General features: G+C 39.5%; 1 protein-coding gene across 1 annotated transcript in view; it reads right to left on the bottom strand.

Annotated features, from left to right (window-relative positions):
* The window catches only part of SDK1 (sidekick cell adhesion molecule 1), a 687,292-nt gene that overhangs the window by 466,767 nt on the left and 198,470 nt on the right, over positions 1-22,055 (bottom strand). The gene's annotated exons all lie outside the window — the stretch shown is intronic.

Here is a 22,055-nt window from a genome sequence, read left to right on the forward strand (position 1 = left end):
GAGACAGTCTGCCGGGAAGAGACACCATAGTCATGACAACGCATCTGCTCCCAGGGACTTCCGAGTGCCACAAGGGGGCTTCGAGTTTTCAATATGTAGAAAGGCACCTGGGACGTCTATCTGGGCATTAAAAAGTGGCCAGAAAGGAGACAGTGTCGTTCTTTTCTCCACTACAAGCTCCGTCCCTGATGGCTGAAGAAAGCGGCAGCCACAGACAATTAGGAGGGTGTCTCGGGAGTATTTCTGACACAAAATTGGCCCAATAGCCTAAAGACAAGAAGTAGGCTTTAGACTCTGAGGGTGAGTGTTAGGGACCTGATCCCAAGAAGAGTGAGGGACAGGACAAGGGAGCATTCTAATAAAACTCTGGAGACAGATCAGGATTAAATGACAATTTCCTGGCCTGCCTATAATGTAACAGGTACCATCCTATCCTACCTTCACCAAGCTAACAGTCTAGGGATGTATGGGGGTTAGCAGGAAGAAGAGATAATTAATACCTTCGACACATAAAACCCAGAGTATGTTACATACGGTAAGTGTCAAGAAGAAAAAATAAGGTGGGAAAGGGGGTGTGTTTCATGGCAGGTATAGAATTGTAGACAGGATGAGTGGGACCACCTCACTGCACATGTGACTTCCGAATATAGACCCAAGTGGAGTGTATGAGTGAGCATCTGGATCTCTGGGGGAACAGCAGGCCCGGCAAACGCGAAGCCGTGAATCAGCAGCAACTCCAGCTGGAGGAACAGCAAAGAGGCGAGTGGCTGGAACAGACAGCAGGAGGTGACCGCGACAGGAGGTGCGATTACACACTGGGATGAGCATGTCCCTGCTGGGCCCGTGAGATGCAGACCTTCCCTCGAGGTGGATGGGCAGCTTCGGGAAAGTGCTGTGCAGAGTACGGCCTTGGCCTGCCATGTGGGTGGTTACACTGCTGCCACATGGAGATTGGGCGGGGGCAAGAGCAGACTCCGGGAGACCAGTTACAAGACCACTGCATGGGCACAGGGGGGAGATGGTAAAGGCTAAACTAAGGCATGTTAGAAACGTTCGGGTTTTATTAAAGCCAAAATCAACTTGAATTGGGCAGCGCCAAGCCAGAAGTGGTTAGATGTGCTCCAAGGACAGGCGCCAGGGGAAAGGCTTACCCAGAGGAAGTGGGGAGGCAGAGGAGGGAAATGACTTGACTGGTTGGTTGTTTGTGACTGGCTGTCCTTCGCGTTTTGATGTCGCAATGCGGAGGCCTTGCCAGGCTTGCGTGCACTGACTGCCATGGCATTAGAGCCACCTCAGTCGAGTGGCCTCCTTGCTGAATTAACTGGACAGAGATGCTGGTGCCAGTCTGTTAGCAATAGCAGAGGTGATCACAGGCGACCAAGTTGAGGATGTGTTCTCAAGGTATAGAGACAACAGTATTCCCATAAGACTGGATATAAACTGTGAGAGAAACAAGTCAAGGATGACAAAAATTGTTTTGCCCAATCGACTGGAAACATAGAGTTGTCATCAACTAAGATAATGAATTTAGGGGTAAGGTGAGGTCAGAAGGTATAAATCTGGATGTCATTAGCACAGAGATGGTACTTAAATCGAATGTAATTAATTGGGCATTTGTATTTTTTAAAAACAATAAAAGTATCTCACAGATGTTAGCTAGGGTTATTCAGGATACACACAGAGCACTTTCCGGAAGCATGATAGTACTTTATGATAAATAACATTAAAAATAATTTTTGTGATAAAACAAACATTCCTAATATGAAGTAGAATTCAACCTGTATATGAGTTTTTAAGATCAAACAGCCGACTTCAAAGAAATGTGCTTGTGACAAGAAACTCCGAGCCCACTCTGCTCTCCTGTGGCTGTGCCCGGCTCTGCTGCCAACACAAGGGGCTCTGTGTTCTTCCCAGTTCTGAGGAGCTCGGTACTTTTTAAGTTGATTCAGCATTGATCATCTTGAAGCATTTAGTGAGTGTCAAGCACTACACTGGGAGCTGGGGACGCGGCGTGAACCGAGTCCCTGCCCTTGTGAAGTCTGCAGTCTGTGTTGATGAGATTAAGGTCATCTGCGCTTGTTTTGGTTTAGGTGGGTTTTTAAAGGAAAAAACAGTGTCATCTCTATTTATACTTTGAGAGTTGCTTTGAGGTTCCGATATTTATGACTGGGAAAATGGTTTAGAAATTGTAAACAGATATGAAATGCAGGTGAATTGAATCAACACAGCTTTTACAACAGGGCTGCAGACACAAAGTAAAAGCTATTGCAGGACACTTAGGGATGAATCAGAGAAGAGTATAAATGAACGTACATCTGAGAATGCCCATTACTGCATCTGGGCACTAAACAGGGCTCCAAAGTTCCTGGCACTAAAGAAAAAATTAAAGCATTTTTATTTTTGTTTTCTCGCAAAGAAACACAAGAATTCATTGGCAGAGAAAATATCTTTCCTAGAAATGGACCCAAGCAGGTTTCACGTGGGTCTTCATGGAAGCCATGATGGGTAAGAGAATGGATGCTACTGCCCACCACCACTTTACAAAGGAGACAAGTGCACTGTTCAAATCAATGCTTCCTACGCCAATGAGCTATGAAGTCAGAGCGGAGAACACTACATTACTCAGTTATCAAGTCCTTGCAAGAGATCCTTGTGGACTTTATTTCCAAGAGCACATCTGACGGGCAACAGTAAAAACAATTATTTACATGCCATAGGTCGGTTCAGCATCTGAGTTATAGACTGAAAGTTTCAAGGAAAACACCTTCCATCGGAGAGGGCATGCTTGCTTTCTATTTTCATTCTTACATTGTCAAAAAAATACATCCTGTATGTAACAGGAAAATTTTAAGCATTCAGCCATTGTTTCTAAAGCACATTAGTCAAAAGCCTGCTTTCAAATAGCAATCTTAGATACGTGACCCCAAGTGCAGTAGGAAAAGGGGATTGTGTGAATTTGCAGCTGAATAAATATGTGCCTAATAAAAGTGAATATTAAAGAATACAAATATTATTCCTTGTTCAAATGCTACTTTTGAAATATTTTTGATGGTGTCTAATATAGATTGGCTTGTCATTAACAGGAAAATTCTACTGAACTCAAAAACTATAACAATTAGGCATATGTTAAAAATTATTTTTATATTGATAATGTAACTATCATTCAGATACCTTGCCCTGGTAAGGACAGGCACAGAGCACACAGCGCCTAGCTTCCAAGGGTCCTCATGGCTGTCTCTGGGTCACTCCTTCATACAGCAGTGACCTATGCCTCCCTGAGCACCTGCTCATGCTGTGCAAAAACTGCCCCTTGCCCAATGATGAACCAGGGCTGGCATGTGACCCAAACCAAGCTTGTTTCAATGCTTCCCTCCTTCAATTTCCTTCATGGTTATAAGACTTCAGATTATTTCATCTTGGTTCATTTGCAGTTTTTGACAAATTGATCCATTTCTTCTTAGTTGGCAAATACATTAGCATAAAGTTGTCCCTTAGTATCCTTTTAATGGCTTCAGGATATGTAGTGTTATCCCATTTCATTCCAGATATTAGTGATTGGTGTATTGTCGTTTTCTTTCTCAGTCTTGTTCGAGATTTTTCAATTTTATTTTATTTTTTTTTTTGCAAATAACCAACTGTTTGTTTCATTGATTTTCTCTATTGTTTTCCTATTTTCAATTTCATTGACTTCTGCTCTTTATAATTTCCTTCCTTATGCTTGCTTGCTTTTTTCTTTTTTCTCTTCTTTTCCTAATTTCTTGAGGTCGGAAATTAGATTATTGATTTAAGACTTTTTCTCATCTTTGATGTAGCATTTAGTGCTATAAATTTCCCTCTTAGAACTGCATTAACTGCATCCCACATGTTTTGATATGTTGTATTTTCATTTCCATTCATTCTATGTATTTTTATTTCCTTTAAGATCTTTGATCCATGTATTATTTAGAAGTGTGCTCTCTCATTTCCACTGTCTGGAGGTTCTCCTGTTATCACTCTGCTACTGATTCCTTGTTTGACTCCCCAGTGGTCTGAGAACACACTCTGTGTGAGTTCAATTGTTTTAAATATGTTATGGTCTAAGACCCAAAAAGTGCTCTATCCTGACAGATGTCCAATGAATTTTTGAGAAGACTGCATCCTGCCATGATTGGGTGGCATGCTCTAGAAATGCCAACTGTGTCCTGTTGGCTGACTGTGTTGTCTAGCTCTTCTATACGCTTACTGATTTTCTGTCTAGGCCATCACCCTGTCTAGTTCAGCATGCAAGTCTTGGCCTGATTTCGCGGGCTGTGGCTGCAATGGCAGCCTATTTTCAGAGGCTTTATGGTGTTCTTTCAACCTGCTTTATTAACTGGTGCTGATGGGGCTCCCACTGAACCTGATGGCACTGCCTGAGAGCTGGAAGGGGTTTCTCCAGGCCTGAATGCCCAGTATCTCTCAGTGGGAGGTGGGGGTGCTCAGGCCCATAGGCTGGAAGAGGTTTCCTGGCATGGCACTTACTGTGGCAGGAATTCCCTTACTTGTGTCTCCTGGCCACTCTGTGTGCCTGGGCTGGGGAAGAGAGTTGTGGGTCCATGGGGACAACAGGACTACCCAGCTGGGCCATCTGTTGTGGCGAGACCACTGTAACAGTAGCTGCCAGACACACAGCTGTCTCTCAGTGAAAAGGGGTGCCTCAGGCCCAGCAGGGAAGGAGCCCACGTACCCTGGCTGCTGATCGATGGAAGGGCTCCTGCTGACCTCCCTTGCTGGTGGTGCCAGGGTAGCTCCTGTTTGTTCCAGGGAAGAAAGGGACCTGCCTGTGCTGCCTTCTGTTCCAGGTTAGGGGTCAAGAAATGCCAGGTCTGGCGGGCTCTTCTGTTGGCTGGGGTAACATGATACACCCTGCCACTGTGTGGTTCCCCGAGTCTAGAGGTCCCAAACCACCTCGCCTGCTTCTTACCACATTTCAGAGTTCCCCTTTTTGCCTTTGCATCATTTCTGGGGTTTCTAGTTGTGTACTTAGTAGGGAGGAGGGAGGAGAAACAGGTCTATGCCGTTTGGTCTCAAATTTTGAATTTTTTGACATTGAATTCTAAGTTTCAGAATCATCATTGAAGAATAACACAAATTGTAATGAATATTAAATAGCTAACACATATAATGCTCTTAGCTCACTGCCTTCTATGAAATAAGCACTCAGAAAATGTCAGCTATTGCTACACAATATAAAGCAACAATTAAATTTCGTGAAAAAATACATGAATATAAAAGGCCAGAAGGAAATCCATTAAATAATTATACCTCTACATGGTAGGATCATGGGTACTTTTAAATCTTCTTCTTTTATATTTCTCTGTATTATCCAAATGTTCTATAATTAACAAGTTTTAGTTTGATAATAAAATAGATTCTAAGAATAAGTATAATCTAAATATGTACCTTGTCACTTTTTAAGGTACTTATTTAAACACCTCTGCACAATCTCCAGATAAAGTGAGGAAGATGATGAATGCATCAAAAAGATCCAAACTTATCTTCCATTTCTGGGTTTATCTGACATCAGAACAAAATGATTGGGCAAGAGCATTTAATTCTACTGCTTTGTTCTGAGAATGTAAAGATTATTTCAAAGTCTTTCATTTCCTTTAACCCCTAAAGTGACCTAATTAGCAAATCGCATGACAGCTAAGATAAATGGCTTCATATGATTCACAGCCATGAATAAGAGAAGATCCTACTCCATGGTGAGTCCAGCTCAGAAATCAGAAACACTGCTCAGAATCAACTCAGCAGAAAGACGCTTTTAAAAATGTGATCTGGCAAAATAAAAATAATTCCTTCCAAAGAAAAACTATGTCTCACAAACTAATATACTAGCAAACTCTGCATTCCTTGTCTCAGCCTAGATGTGAGGAGAGAAGAGGTAAGCGGAAATCCAGCAACCTCTGGAAAATGGACTGGAGTGGTGAGCATTCATTCAACAAACAACTACCGAGGGTCTGGGGCCTGGATTTCAAGGAACCAGAGGTTCCAGAAGGATAAGATGTTACACTGAGAAGGGGTAGCAAACTGAGACCTGAAGGACTTACTCCAGAATATCAGTACTTCATCTTCTCACTTAAATGAAGACTTTTTTTAAAGTTTAATAACATGATTTACCATTTTTAGGTCTAAATGATTCACTTATGAAAAATTTTCTTTAAAAAATCTTTTAAAGTTGTTTGTCATAGAAACTACTAAATTCGAGGGGAAAGTGAGGTCAGCTAAATTGATGTTTCTGGTTTCATGTTTGGATAGCTTTAATAAAAATAAAAAAAGACTAAAGAGCATGCAAGCGAGCTCTAAGTTTTATTTTTTATTTATTTATTTATTTTTATTTTTTATTTTTATTTTATTTTTATTTTTTGTTAGTTTCAGGTGCACAAGACAAAGCAATACTTAGACGTTTATCATTTATATCCCTCACACTGTGTAAACACCCCTCCCCCCTCCACTATCCGTCTGACATCACACAGAGCCATTACATTTCCACTGTCTCTATTCCTAATGCTGTACTCTGTTTCCTGTAACCATATACATACATATACATACATATATATACATATATATACATACATATATATGTGTGTATATATATGTATATGTGTGTATGTATGTATATATGTGTGTGTGTGTGTGTGTGTGTGTGTGTATATATATATATATATATATATATATATATATATATATATAAAATTATAGTTGGCATTCATTATTGTTCAGCTTCAGGTGTACAGTGCAGAGATCAGGCATCTACATCATCCCTGAGGTGGTCTCCCAAATGGGACACGTGTCCATCGGATACCCTACAAAATCTTTACATTATTGATTACATTCCCCAAATTAATTTTCAAAACCCCGTGGCCATCTTGTGGTTACCAACTATTTTCTAAACCCCTCACCTTCCCCCTCATCCCCACCCCCCCGCCCATCTAGCAACCCTCAGGTTTTCCTCTATGTCTCCAAAACTGCTTCTGATTAGTTCATTCACTTATACTTTTCTTTAGATTCCGCATATAAGTGAGATCATATGGTATTTGTCTTTCTCTGTCTGACTTATTTCACTTAGCATAGTGTTCTCTAGGTCCATCCATGTTGTTGCAAATGGTAAGATTTCTTTCTTCTTTATGGCTGCGTAATACTCCATTGTATAAATGTACCACAGTTTCTTAATCCAGTCATCTACCGATGGGCATTTCGGTTGTTTCAATGTCTTGGCTATTGTGTATAGTGCTGCAATAAACACAGGAGTGCATAAAGATTTTTGAATTGGAGTTTTGGATTTCTCTGGATACCTAGGAGTGGAATTGCTGGATCATAAGGTAGTTCCATTTTCAGATTTTTGAGATACCTCTTTATACAGTTTTCCATAGTGGCTGCACCAATCTGCAATCCCACCAACAGTGCACAAGTGTTCCCTTTTCTCCACATCCGCGCCAGCACTTGTTGTTTGTTGATTTATTGATGATAGCCATTTTGACTGGGGTGAGGTGGTATCTCATTGTGATTTTTATTTTCATTTCTCTGATGGTTAGTGAGGTTGAGCATTTCTTCATATGTCTGTTTGCCATCTGCGTGTCCTTTTTAGAAAAATGTCTCTTCATGTCCTCTGCCCATTTTTTAATTGGGTTTTTTGTATTTTTGGAGTTGAGTTGAGTGAGTTTTTAATAAATTTGTGATATTAACCCCTTATCAGATATATCATTGGCAAATATCTTTTCCCATTCAGTAAGATCCTTTTTGTTTTATTTATGGTTTCCTTTGCTGTGAAAAAGCTTTTTAGTTTGATGTAATCCCACATGTTTATTTTTTCTCTTACTTCCCTCGCGTGAGGGGCTATATCAGTAAACATCTTACTCCGGGTAATGTCTGTGAAGTTTCTTCCTATATTTTCTTCTAGGAATTTTATGGTTTCAGATCTTACATTTAAGTCTTTAAGCCATTTTGGATTTATTTTTGTATATGGTGTAAGGAGGTGGTCCAGCTTCATTTTTTTGCATGTGTCTGTCCAGATTTCCCAGCACCATTTATTGAATAGACTGTCTTTTCCCCACCGTACATTCTTGCTTCCATTGTTGTAGATTAAATGGCCATATAGGCATGGATTTATTTCTGGACTCTCTATTCTGTTCCATTGATCTATGTGTCTGTTTTTATGTCAGTACCATTTGTCTGTTTTATGCTGTTTTGATTACTGTAGCCTTGTAGTATAATTTGATGTCAGGTATTGTTATACCTCCCACTTTGTTCTTATTTCTCAAGATAGCTGAGGCTATCCGGGGTCTTTTATGGTCCCATATAAATTTTAGGATTATATGTTCTATTTCTGTGAAAAACGTCGTTGGTAGTTTGATAGGAATTGCGTTGAATAAGTATATTGCCTTAGGCAGTATGGACATTTTAACTATATTAATTCTTTCTATCCATGAACATGGTATGTGTTTCCATCTATTTGTATCTTCTTTCATTTCTTTCTTCAGTGTCTTATAATTTTCTGAGTACAGATCTTTTACTTCTTTGGTTAAATTTATTCCCAGGTATTTTATAGTCTTTGGAACAATTGTAAATGGGATTGCTTTTTTAATTTCTCCTTCTGATGTTTTATTATTGGTATATACAAATGCAACTGATTTCTGAATATTAATTTTGTATCCTGCTACTTTACTAAATTCATCTATCAGCTCTAATAGTTTCTTGGTGGAGTCTTTAGGGTTCTCTATATATAGTATCATATCATCTGCATATAATGACAATTTTACTTCCTCCTTACCGATTTGGATGCCTTTTATTTCTTTTTTTTCTTTTTTTGGCTGATTGCTGTGGCTAGAACTTCCAGCACTATGTTGAACAGAAGTGGAGAAAGTGGGCAACCTTGCCTTGTTCCTGATCTTAAGGGGAATAGTTTTAGCTTTTCCCCATTGAGTATGATGTTAGCTGTGGGTTTATCATATATGGCCTTTATTGAGATATGATCCCTCTATTCCCAGTTTCTTGAGGGTTTTTATCATAAATGGCTGCTGGATTTTATCAAATGCTTTTTCTGCATCTATTGATATGATCATGTGATTTTTATTTTTAATTTTATTAATGTGGTGTATCACATTAATTGATTTGTGGATGTTGAACCACCCGTGCATACCAGGGATGAATCCCACTTGACCATGGTGTATGATCTTTTTAATGTATTGCTGAATTCTGTTCGCTAATATTTTGTTGAGGATTTTTGCATCTATGTTCATTAGCGATATCGGCTTGTAGTTTTCTTTTTTGTGGTGTCTTTGTCTGATTTTGGGATCAGGGTGATAGTGGCTTCGTAAAAAGTGTTTGGGAGTCTTCCCTCCTTCTGGATTTTTTGGAAGAGCTTGAGGAGAATAGGTGATAATTCTTTTTTGAACATTTTGTAAATTCACCTGTAAAGCCATCTGGTCCAGGGCTTTTGTTTGTTGGGAGACTGTTGATTACTGATTCAATTTCCATGGTGGTAATCAGTCTATTCAGGTTTTCTATTTCTTCCTGAGTTAGCCTTGGAAGGTTGTATGCCTCTAGAAAATTGTCCATTTCTTCCAGATTGTCAAATTTGTTGGCATATAGTTGCTCATAGTAATTTCTTAAAATATTTGTATTTCTGTGGTGTCTGTTGTCACTTCTCTTTCATTTCTGATTTTTATTAATTTGGGTCCCCTCTCTCTTTTTTTTAATGAGTCTGGCTAAAGGTTTGTCAATTTTGTTTATCTTCTCTAAGAACCAACTCTTGGATTCATTGATCGTTCGTATTGTTTTTCTGGTTTCTATTTCATTTATTTCCCCTCTGATCTTTATTATCTCCTTCCTTGTACTCCCTTTGGGCTTATTTTGCTGTTCTTTTTCCAGATCCCTTAAGTGTGAAGATAAACTGTTGATTAGTGACATTTCTTGTTTCTTTAGGTAGGCCTGCAGTGCTATGAACTTCCCTCTTAGGACTGCCTTCACGGCATCCCATAGATTTTGGGTCGTCGTGTTTTCATTTTTGTTTGTCTCGAGATATTTTTTGATTTCTTCCTTGATCTCCTGCTTGACCCATTCATTATTTAGTAATATGTTATTCAGCCTCCATGAATTTATGTGTCTTCCAGTTTTTTTCCTGTAGTTCATTTCTAATTTCATAGCATTGTGGTCAGAGAAGACAATTGGGATGATTTCAATTTTCTTAAATTTATCAAGACTTGTTTTGTGGCCTAACATATGGTCTATCTTGGAAAATGTTCCATGTGTGCTTGAGAAGAACATGTATTCTGCAGCATTGGGGTGGAATGTTCTGAAAATATCGATTAAATCCAACTGGTCCAATGTATCATTTAAGGCTGTTGTTTCCATATTGATTTTCTGTCTGGAAGACCTGTCCCTTGTTGTCAGAGGTGTGTTGAAGTCCCCTACTATGATAGTGTTACTGTTGATCTCTGTCTTCATGTCGTCAATATCTGTTTTATATATTTAGGTGCTCCTATGTTGGGTGCACAGATGTTTACTAGGGTTATGTCCTCTTGTCGGATCGATCCCTTTATTATTATATAGTGCCCATCTTTGTCTTTTAATATTTTCTTCATTTTAAAGTCTATTTTGTCAGAAATAAGTATTGCAACTCCAGCTTTTTTCTCATTTCCATTTGCATGAAATATCTTACTCCTACCCTTCATTTTCAGCCTGTGTGTGTCTTTTGATCTGAGGTGAGTCTCTTGCATACAGCATATACAAGGGTCTTGCTTTCTTATCCACTCAGCCACCCTATGTCTCTTGATTGGAGCATTTAATCCGTTTACATTTAAAGTGATTATTGATAGGTGCATAGTTATTGCCATTTTTAAATTTGTAGTTAGATTGTTTTCAGCTTTCTCTGTTTACAGAAGTCCTTTTAGTATTTCTTGCAGTGCTGGCTTGGTGGTAATAAATTCCTTTAGCTTATTCTTTTCTGGGAAGCTCTTTATCTCTCCATCAACTTTAAATGATAGCCTTGCTGGATAAAGCAATCTAGGTTGTAGGCCTTTGTTTTCCATCACTTTGAATATCTCCTGCCACTCCCTCCTGGCCTTCAATGTTTCTGCAGAAAAGTCATTTGATAGTCTTATGGGAGTTCCCTTGTATGTAACCCTCTGTCTTTCTCTTGCTGCTTTTAGGATTCTCTCTTTGTCTTTAACCTTTGCTATTTTAACTATAATGTGTCTTGGTGTGGACCTGTTTGGGTTTATCCTGGTTGGAACTCTCTGCACTTCCTGGGCTTGTATGTTGGTTTCCTTCATCAGGTTAGGGAAGTTTTAGGACATTATTACTTCAAATATGCTCTCAATCCCTTGCTTCCTCTCATCACCTTCTGGTATTCCTATGATACGCATGTTGTTGCACCTGATGTTATCCCAGAGGTCTCTTAAACCATCTTCGTTGTTTTTTATTCTTTTTTCTTTCTGTTGTTCTGTTTGGGTGATCTCTGCTAACTTGTCTTCTAAGTCGCTGATTCGATCCTCTGCTTCATCTAACCTGCTATTAATTCCTTCAAGTGAGTTCTTTATTTCGGTAATTGTGTTCTTTAGTTCTAACTGGTTGTTCGTTATGATTTCTGCATCCTTCTTGATGTCGTCTCTAAGCTCCTTAAACATCCTTATCATCAGTGTTCTGAACTCTGTCTCTGATAGGTTGGTTACCTCTGTTTCATTTGGTTCCATTTCTGGAGGTTTCTTCTGTTCTTTTATTTGGGACATGTTTCTTTGTTTCCCCATTCTGGCTGACTCTCTGTGTTTGCTTCGATGTATTGGGTAGATCCCGTAGAGTTCTTAGCTCTTGCTGGGTTATCTTATGTAGTATGTGTCCTTTATATTTGACTTGCACTACTTCGTTGTTCTCCTCTGAATGTGCTAAAAAGGTGACTCTTGTGTTGTGTATATTGTCCTGTTAAAGTTGATCTTTAATTGCTTTTTGCTTGTGAGTAGGTGGGATTGACTCCTAGGCTGACTAGTTGTGAGACTTGGCTCTGCCCACTGCAGGGTGTTCTGCTGCGTGAGGGTTGATCACTTAAATGTGGTTTGGCCTCTATGGGCTCTTGTGCCTGTAGAGAATTCCCTCTGTGTGTGTCACTTGTAGGTCAAACCCGGTAGTACTCTGGTTTGGTCTGGAGTTGGCCTCTGGGTGTGTTGAATCTTGTCCCTCTTAAGCTGGGCCCTGGTAGGGCAATTTCAGAACAAAGCAAATCACCAAGCACAACAACAACAACAACAAAGAAAAAACCAAATACATTCACAGGTAAAAACAACCGACAACCCCCAGTCAACACAGGCAAAGATAAAAAAGATATAAAAACAAAACAAAACAAAACAAAACAAAACAAAACAAAAAAAAGCAGCGCCAGTCTTGCCTTAAGCCCACCAAGTAATCCCCAGGTTGTCCTCTGCTGTACCAAAGAGTCCTCTGTGTATTGTGCAGGCAGAGCCGGTCACCTGGTGCCCAGAGTGACCTTGGGACTGCAGATTTAGATGCGTGGGGTTGAGAGGACTGGATGGTAGTTTCTACAAAGTCAGTGCAGTTTCAGCCCTTGCCTGCACATATGCACACTGAGGGTAGCGCCGCCAGCCCTGTGTCCAGTTCTCCTGAGTCTTAGGGCACTTCTTCCATGTTTGTGTGTGTGTGTGTGTGTGTGTGTGTGTGTGTGTGTGTGTGTGGCAGGCGGGAGATTTCTGAGCTCCTGAAAGCCCAGAGCTGTGTCTGCCGCTTACTGCTGATCCCTGGGAGTGCCTCTGCAGTTGTAATTGCCCTGCCCTAGGGTGGGGCCAGAAAGGGTGGGGGCTGGGGATGGAGGGGTCTTCTCTCACCCAGCTCAGCCGTGTCACACTCTTCCTGCAGGCCAGAAAAGGTGGTGGCTGGGGGTGGAGGAGTCTCTTCTCTCCTAGCCCAGCAAAAATCACACTCTTCTCAGCCTCTTCCCTGGGTCAGAGCTGCCCTCCAGTCTTCCCAGAGCCTGAGCACTAAGGCTCCGCTGTAATCTGACGCTACTCCTCAGTTCAGGGGCCAGTTTAAGTCTCTGGAAGGGCAGGGGTAGGATTGGAAGAGCGGGGGGAGGGGCCCAGGTATGGAGTTTGTGTCCTTTGTCCGGCCTAGGGCCCAACTGGAGTTTTCAGCTGAGGTTATTACCTCAAATGCTGGATATGCTGCCCCCTTGGCGGGAGAGATCAGCTGTGGGACGCAAGGAAAGAGCTCACCTCCTGGCTTTTGTGTTCTCTGTTCTTCCTGGGGTCCCCTGCATCTCTGCAGCTGCGGATGTCGGCTGTGTTTCCACCGCCGCAGATGTGGGCTGTGCCTGCACAGCCGAAGGTGCGGGCCGCGTTCCCTGCGAGCTCTAAGTTTAACTGCCCCCAAAATTATTAACATAATGGCGTATAAATATATACATAATCAGCCTGTTTCCCAGCATGACGAGATCACTGGAGGTTGTATCTAACTTCAGGCTTGCTTATCTCTAAAGTGATGGAGAAATCACAGCTGATTCCCCATGTGGATTTGAAAACTTTTACCAGGATAATCTTGGCAGATCGTATTACATGCGAACATTAAAAATTCATCTTATTTCAAATACCATAAAATAGTACACAGATGCTCACTTTAAATAATTCACATTCCCATCAGGCACTGATATATTAAAGTAATATGACCTATATTAATAAATATTGCATTATGAACACAGATGTACTTTTTTTTTTTTTTTTTTTAGCCAGGTTGGAACTCCTGAAAACATCTACTCCTGGGAAATGATTCCAATAAATGAAATACAGAAGAACAAAAAGAAAAAAGATTTTTAAACAAAAAAGAAAGTTTAGTTTGTATGATTTACAAGTCCTTAATGAGGTTGTTCTTTCTCTTAGCCTGCTTAAAAAAAAAAAAAAACTACTGGGGTCCGGCCAGGTGGCTCAGGCAATTGGAGCTCCGTGCTCCTAACTCCGAAGGCTGCCGGTTCGATTCCCACATGGGCCAGTGGGCTCTCAACCACAAGGTTGCTGGTTCAACTCCTCGAGTCCCACAAGGGATGGTGGGCTGCGCACCCTGCAACTAGCAACGGCAACTGGACCTGGAGCTGAGCTGCGCCCTCCACAACTAAGACTGAAAGGACAACAACTTGACTTGGAAAAAAGTCCTGGAAGTACACACTGTACCCCAATAAAGTCCTGTTCCACTTCCCCAATAAAAATAAATAAAAATTTAAAAATTAAAAAAAAAGAGACCTTTAAAAAAAAGAACTATTAAAAGCTGGTTGAGTTTACCCAACACTTATAAATGTTATTTTAACCTTAACTTCTGTTAACAATAAAGAATGATAAATAGAGGTTTTAAATTCACTAATATATTCATTTCAACTAGGCTCCAGAGCTGTATTGAAAAAAGTATATATAAACAGCTTACCTTTAATACAGTAAAATATTTCCTAGAAATGTCAAAATATGAAAATAGAAGGAGATATGATGATAGTTCTTACAAGAAATCTTTCTTAAATCATCAGGTGTCATAGTAATATTACTACCACACAAAGCATTTCCAATTTTACTTTACATTATAATGACTATAAGAAAACTTCTGAACACATCTATCAAATGGATACAATCAGCACTAGAGAATTTCTGACTTGTTCAGCATGTTCTAAAAGTTCACTTTCAGTAGCTACCCATCACATGTTCAGGATGGAGAAAAACCAAACTAATGACAGACAAAGAAGTATTCCAGTCAACACCATTCCAATCAAACTGGAGAAGGAAGGCCAAGTATCCAGCACTAACGCGGGGGAAGTTCTGGAGGTAGAAGAACCTGAGCTACATGCTTTAACCAAGAGGTCGTGGGACTACTCAGAACTTGTCCCTGGCAACACGAGCGGTACCCATAATTCTCACTTTTGCCACAATGTATTGATTTTGAGTATATTAATTCATCTGAAGACTACATCAGAAAAGAGAGGAAATGCAAATTACTAAAATATAAAGCTAAAAAAATTCCAGGCACTGAAATATTGTGTTTATTTACCCATCACAAGACACCGAAAATTTGCAACCTCTTTCATAAATCATTTGTAATCTGTATTATCTCTCGATATATACACATATGCATATAATATATAATACATACATAGAGATATACACACATGTTAAGGAATGCATATATGTATTATGTATACAATATATACAGAGAGAGATGCATATATATTAAGGAATACACATATACAAATATATTGAGATGTGTATATATATATGTATATATACATATATATGTAAAGCTAAAAATTCACATGACTTTAAAAATATCGTTATTGCTGTGATAATTATGCTGTTGTTTAAAACATTACATATACACTTTATATAATACATGTATCTAAATACATATTTTTAGATGCAGATTTAAAGAGACTATAAGTGAAGCTGCTTTGTTTTATATTAGTGTTATATACACCAAAACGGGAGTTTTTCCTTTCTGGATAAATTGGGCTGAAGGAAAGAACTGACCTGTGTAAAACTAAATATATAAATGACTCAAGCTTCCGCTCTCACTCACATATTAATTGTTGTGGAGTAAACGGAAGGACAGAATAAAAAGCAGTGCCCTCGGTGCATTCATCAAGCCACGTACGGAAAGACCTCGACAGTGATACTGTTCAAGGCCAACTTAAACACTTCCTTTAATTTTCACCTTGTTTATAGTATAATAGTTTACATTCTGCTAAAAAGTGAAAACAAAACCAGAACTCCCACTGCACAGACACCAGGTAATTCTGCTGACAGGATGCAGAAGCTCTCAATTCAGTCTGCTATGCACTGTGATGGATGACACGACTCCACCCTATGTCACACCAAATACACTCAGACATAAAACTGCCTGCTCTGAAAGGAACTTTGATTTTCCTTTGGCACAGGGGTAGTATTCAGCACAATCTACTATGTAAAACTTTTAAGTAAAACGGTAACTCACAAGGAATTCTATGTACATCAAATAATTACTGAGATGTCATTCTTTCAACTCTGTCTCTTGCTGGTTACAGATGAAGCTACAAAAAGTATGTGAAAGAGAAATAAATAACCCTGTGAGAGCTTCCACAGAGAGAATGGAGGAGGAGATATGATCCTCACAGGAAGACCAGAACTCAGAGAAATCCTATTTCATGGCCCTTGGAATTAATTCAGTAAATTCTAGATTCCATCAGAAAGAATTGTATGCATGAAAGATGACTAAACATAGCAGTAAGTCTTAAGACAGTACACGTTTTTTACACAGTTTGGAAACACACCACGTATTGACTGAATGGATAATCGAGAGTGACAGAAATCGTGTAACAGCAAGCTGCACTTGGGATGTAACTCACGGACTGTGAGGGCGGATGGGCTGCTGGCTATGGAAAGCGAAACGCCACTGTTGTTTCTTATGACTGGATCTTAGCAGAGGTCTCTGATTAATGACAGAGAAGGACATATTTTGGGTCAAAGAGGTGATATTTTCCTCATGAGCTGATTAATATGTTACTGTGCAATAATGATGAAAACGGCAAGAGAATATCAGCTCCAAATTTCACAGGAAGCCCTAAGTTAATCAGAAACTTGCCAATATAGAAAAGAAGATGGGAGAACAATACTTTTCTATAACAAATGATGGTCTATCCTAACCAGAAAAATCGTAAGATATTCAATACAATAAAAGAACAAAATCATTAAATTGGCACAGTCATTCTGAAGGGCAGTTTGGAAATTCATGTCAAAAGCCTTTAAAAAGGTGAGTATCTTTTGACTCACTTCTAGGAATGTGTTGTAAGAAAATAATCATAGACCCGCTTATCAATTTAGACATAAGGATGTTCATCAGAGCATTATTTATAATGACAAAAATAAAACAAAATGGAGACAATCAAAATGTTGAGAACAGAAAACATCTGTCTCCTCTGCCTCTCCTTCAGGAAATGGAACATGACAACATCTACCGTGTTTCTCCGAAAATAAGACCTGGCCGGACCATTAGCTCTAATGTGTCTTTTGGAGCAAAAATTAATATAAGACCAGGTCTTATTTTACAATAAGACTAGGTATAATCTAATCTAATCTAACCTAATCTAATCTAATATAATGCAGGGTATAATGTGATATAATATAATACAATATAATGTAATACTGGGTCTTATATTAGTTTTTGCTCCAAAAGATGCATTAGAGCTGATGGTCCGGCTAGGTCTTATTTAGGTCTTATTTTCGGGAAAACACAGTATCAACATTAAAATGTAGCCTACAGCTTGGGAGTGAAACAGACCTGGACTCATATCTCATCTCTATCACCTGTATATTTAGGATGTTTAGAATGTTTAGGATGTTTAGCTTAAATTGATTTTTGTACATAGTGTGAAAAGGGGGCCTAAAATTACTTTCTTCCGGAAGTATGGTCAGTTATGTCAATGCCATTTATTAAATAAAACATCGTTTCTGAGCTGATTTCCACCAACTTGATCATATATTAGGTCTTCATATATACTTGGATCTCTAATCTATTCAACTGATCTATTTTAATGCTAATTCATACTGATTAAATTGTGGAAAATTTATAGTACATAATACATGGTTTACAGTTGTCCTACTCTAAAATGTTTAGGAATTTGAGGGACAAATTCTTGGATTTATTGTTCCACTGGTAATTTAGAAACAATCACAGTTATCTCTAAAAGAATAAAAGGAAAGATGATGGTGGGAGACATTGGTTATGCTTTCTAGTACATTCTTCATCAAGAATATGTGATTGAACATGACCAGAGAGGGTTCTGAGAGGGAGGTAGCCAGGCCGAGAGGAAAGTAGGGACTCAAAAAGTCATCTTCCAAGGCTGAGGTGTATCTGAGTATTAAAAGAGGGGTGAAGTATGCTCACATCTCAAATTAATTAATATTCTTGGTTCTCCATCCTTGCTTCCAGTAGAGAAGCTATGGTTCTAGCCCAAAGAGTAAGCAATATGTAAGACACATCATATGTTACCAGGGGATCCAAATAGCCAGTCAAGATGAAGGGCCAGAAAAATATCATGGACTGGGTCGGGGATTCCCAATCTTTTCAAGTATGAGAACCTCTTTTTTAATGCCAAGAATCTAAAAGGACACATATGGTAGTAACTGGCCTTTTAGTTTTCATTGATTGAAAAAATAAATAATAAAAAAACTATTACAAGAGCAGTAAAGCTTTCATATAAACACGCATTATAGTAATCATAATGGTAGATAGTATATATAGTTACACTTCACTTCTGAAACTCAATCTATTACCCACATATGGTCCTTGCACAAGATAGGTTTAAAATTTCAATTTTATTGTGAAAAATAGTTTCTATTTACCAGATAAATAGCTCTGACCTATGGAAGGATCCATATTTTCTGCTGATCTGGCGCACCCATTTTTCTAACCCCTTCATCAACCCCATGGCTCTTCTCTGCTTTTGGTCCAATGCCTTTCCCGTCCCTAATAGCTTTGATGCCAGGTATAGTTTTCATTCTGCACAACATGGAAACGTCTCAAGCAAAGATCTGTTTCCTATCAATTCAAATTCTCCAGTAAGTTGGCTTTGGTTGGAAGATCTCCTATGTGATGTGAGTTCGGTGCTTCTGCCCCCCAAGTAGTCCCCGTGCTGAGACACACTTCCTGTTGCTCAGTAAGGTGTGGCATCTTGCTTCAGCCAAAGGAATGCAAGCTGAAGTCAGGGGCTCACTTCCAGGCAGAAGTGTCAAGGGCCAGCAAGCTATACCAGGTCTGACACCTGGGTTCGACAACTTGTCGCACTGATGTTGCTAACCTTTTTTTATATCAGAGGGATTATTCATTATGAATTTGTACCAACTGGACAAACAGCTAGCCAAGTTTACTATTTGGAAGTGCTGAAAAGGCTGCATGAAAAAGCTAGACAACCTGAACTTTTCGCCAACAATTCATGGCTCTTGCATCACGACAATGCACAGCTCACACGGCACTGTCTGTGAGGGAGTTTTTAGCCAGTAAACAAATAACTGTATTGGAACACCCTCCCTACTCACCTGATCTGGCCCCCAATGACTTCTTCTTTACCCGAAGATAAAGGAAATATTGAAAGGAAGACATTTTGATGACATTCAGGACATCAAGGGAAATATGACGACAGCTCTGAAGGCCATTCCAGATAAAGAGCTCCAAAATTGCTTTGAAGGGTGGACCAGGTGCCGGCATTGGTGCATAGTTTCCCAAGGGGAGTACTTCGAAGGTGGCTATAGTGATATTCAGCAGTGAAGTATGTAGCACTTTTTCTAGGATGAGTTCGCGAACTTAACTGTCAGACCTCATATGCCTGTCATACTTCCTTCCCTTCTGACAGTCTCAGCAGCTTTGGAGGTGGTGGGTCTCCCATCAGCCTCCATCAGCAACAGCATAGAGCAGAAAGCCTCCTGCCTACCCATACTGGATATGTGGCCTAAGCACAAAATAAACCGAAATTTAAAAACCCGACTCCCAGGACAGCGCTCTCCAGACGCCCCCACAGCTGTAGTGTGCTGGAGGTGTAACGCTGCTGAACCATGCCCTTTCCCACAATGCCTTTGCTGACAAAATGTGCGCTTCTCAAATTAAGCTGCAAAGAAAAATGTCTTTTAAATTCTTCTGGCAGTTATAAACTGTTGGGAACTAAGATGAATACATACAGTCCTTGGAAAGTGAAGAATTCTTACAGAACTATGCTCGAAAATTTATAAGCAGTCAAGCATGTCTCTGTAGGCATTTAAAAATGAAATTGATGCTATAAAGGCCAGATAGTCAAAAGCATTTACTAAGAGAAAAGCCTTTAGCCAAGGATAACGTAATTTACGAGGAAAATTATTCAAATATAAAAACTATACAACTGTTATGGATGAGGAAGGAATTAAACACATTGAACACGTAGCATAGATGGCTAGTGATAACAATCTATGAGTAAAGAAGTGACCATTTTTCAAAAATAAAGCCCATCTTGATACAAACAAAGTTTATAAAACTCAAATTGCTATTGGTGCTTTTACTATCAGTTAACCAATAAATGAATATTTTGAGGTAATTCAGAAGCTAATATTCATTAAATGCTCTGAAAAGATCATCTCTTTGTACAGAATAAATCAAAACTGAAATTCAAACCGTATGAACATCAACAGAATTTAAAACGCATTCTGACCGTGAAGTGCATGCAAGCCGTGCCCAGGTCTACAGCCCAAGACAGTCAGAGAAACATCCCGAATGCGGGTCCAAGCCTTTCCCCAGAAGTAAGCAAATGTCCATCTTCTACGCTTCCAGATCTGCCTTTGTGTGGCTATGTGTCATCTTTATTACCCACATTAGATGTGGTCATCAGTAGACAACTGGATAAAGAAGAGGTGGCACATATATACAATAGAATATTACTCAGCGATAAAAAAGAATGACACCGCCATTTGCGACAACATGGATGTCTACAGGGTATTATGCTGTGTGAAATAAGTCAGACAGAGAGACAGACACTGGGTGATTTCACTTATACCTGGACTCTGGAGAGCAAAACAAATGCATTAACAAACAAAACAAAACAGAAACAGACTCATAAATACAGAGAACAAACTGGTGGTTGCCAAAGGTGGGTAGGGTGATGGGTGAAATAGATAAATGGGATTAAGAGGTACAAACTTCCAGTTATAAAAATAAATAAGTCACAGGGTTGTAATGTACAAGATAGGAAATACAGTCAATAATATTGTAGTAACTTTGTATGTTGACAGATGATTACTAGTCTTAACTTGTGATCATTGTGTAAGGTATTTAAATATCAAATCATTATGCTGTACACCTCAAACTAACATAGTATTGTATTATCAACTAGCATTCAAAAGAAGAAAGCAATGAAATGAGAGAGAGATTTTAGGAAGCTAACACCCTGTGGAAGAGAGAAATGAATACCAAAAATATGTGATAGGTGTTGAACCCATACAAAGTGTTATGGGAACAATAACTAGGAAGTGTCAAGGACAACTACAGAAGGGACTGACATTTGGAACTGTCCCTGAAGCGTAAGGAGGCGTTCACGAGAAAGAAGAAAAGGAGACGGGGAATGGACGGAACATTCCAGTCCATTGAGAAAAGACAAAGCAGCATGGAAGTACACATGATCGGTGTGCAGTCAGAACAGACCCTCTTCAGCATAATGATAACCAATCAATTTGCACGGCTTTGAGCACATGGAAGGACACGGAAGGAATCTAGTAAATGGGTTTTCTTTGTTCACTAGACAATTTCTAACTTGCACAGAGACTCATTAATTTATAATTAATTATAAACTTTCAATAAATAAATTAAAAATGAAAACGTCCTCTATTAGTTCAATACCTCAGATAAAATACAGTTTGTTCAATTCTGACTTAAAATACACGGCACTTACAAAACATGGATCAAGTTCAGGAAATGGAAATGATGTGTCAAATGTTTGAGAGACTGGAAATCTGTTCTCGGTAGATAACATGACAGAACATATGGGACTTCAACTGGGCTTCCCTTCACTAAAACAAAAACTCCTGGAATAGGATTTGCTGTCAGCACTTTCACCAGACAGACAAGACAAAGCCCATCCTATCATGGTGAAGATATAAAAGGAGAGGTTTCCTTGGCCATTCCAGGTAAATTCCTTGAAATACGTTTAAACACTCCTTTAAAGTATTACATTATAGATACATGAGTAACGGTTTTCAAAATGTCAAATTAACTTATAGGACTTTGGGTTCTTTTATGACCAACGCTTTAAGGAAACAACTTTAAGAACATGTTTGGTCCAACTGATGCCAGAGTCGCAGGCTGGGCCGTCTGCACGCCAGACCAGAAGCAGCTACATGCTGCAGGCGTGCACTCTCCCCGTCCTCCGGAACGACTCGCTGTGTGCTCTCCTTGCCTGACTTCTCCACAGCAGACATCACAGCAGATAGCCATGAACCTCGCCCACATTCTTGAGAGTCTTCCTTCTTCAGATTCAGGTTCACTGCTTTCCTCTAGCTCTCTAATTG

Source organism: Rhinolophus sinicus, chromosome 5 (assembly GCF_057876585.1).
Source record: "Rhinolophus sinicus isolate RSI-liver-muscle chromosome 5, RSI-T2T, whole genome shotgun sequence".
Lineage (NCBI taxonomy): Eukaryota > Metazoa > Chordata > Mammalia > Chiroptera > Rhinolophidae > Rhinolophus > Rhinolophus sinicus.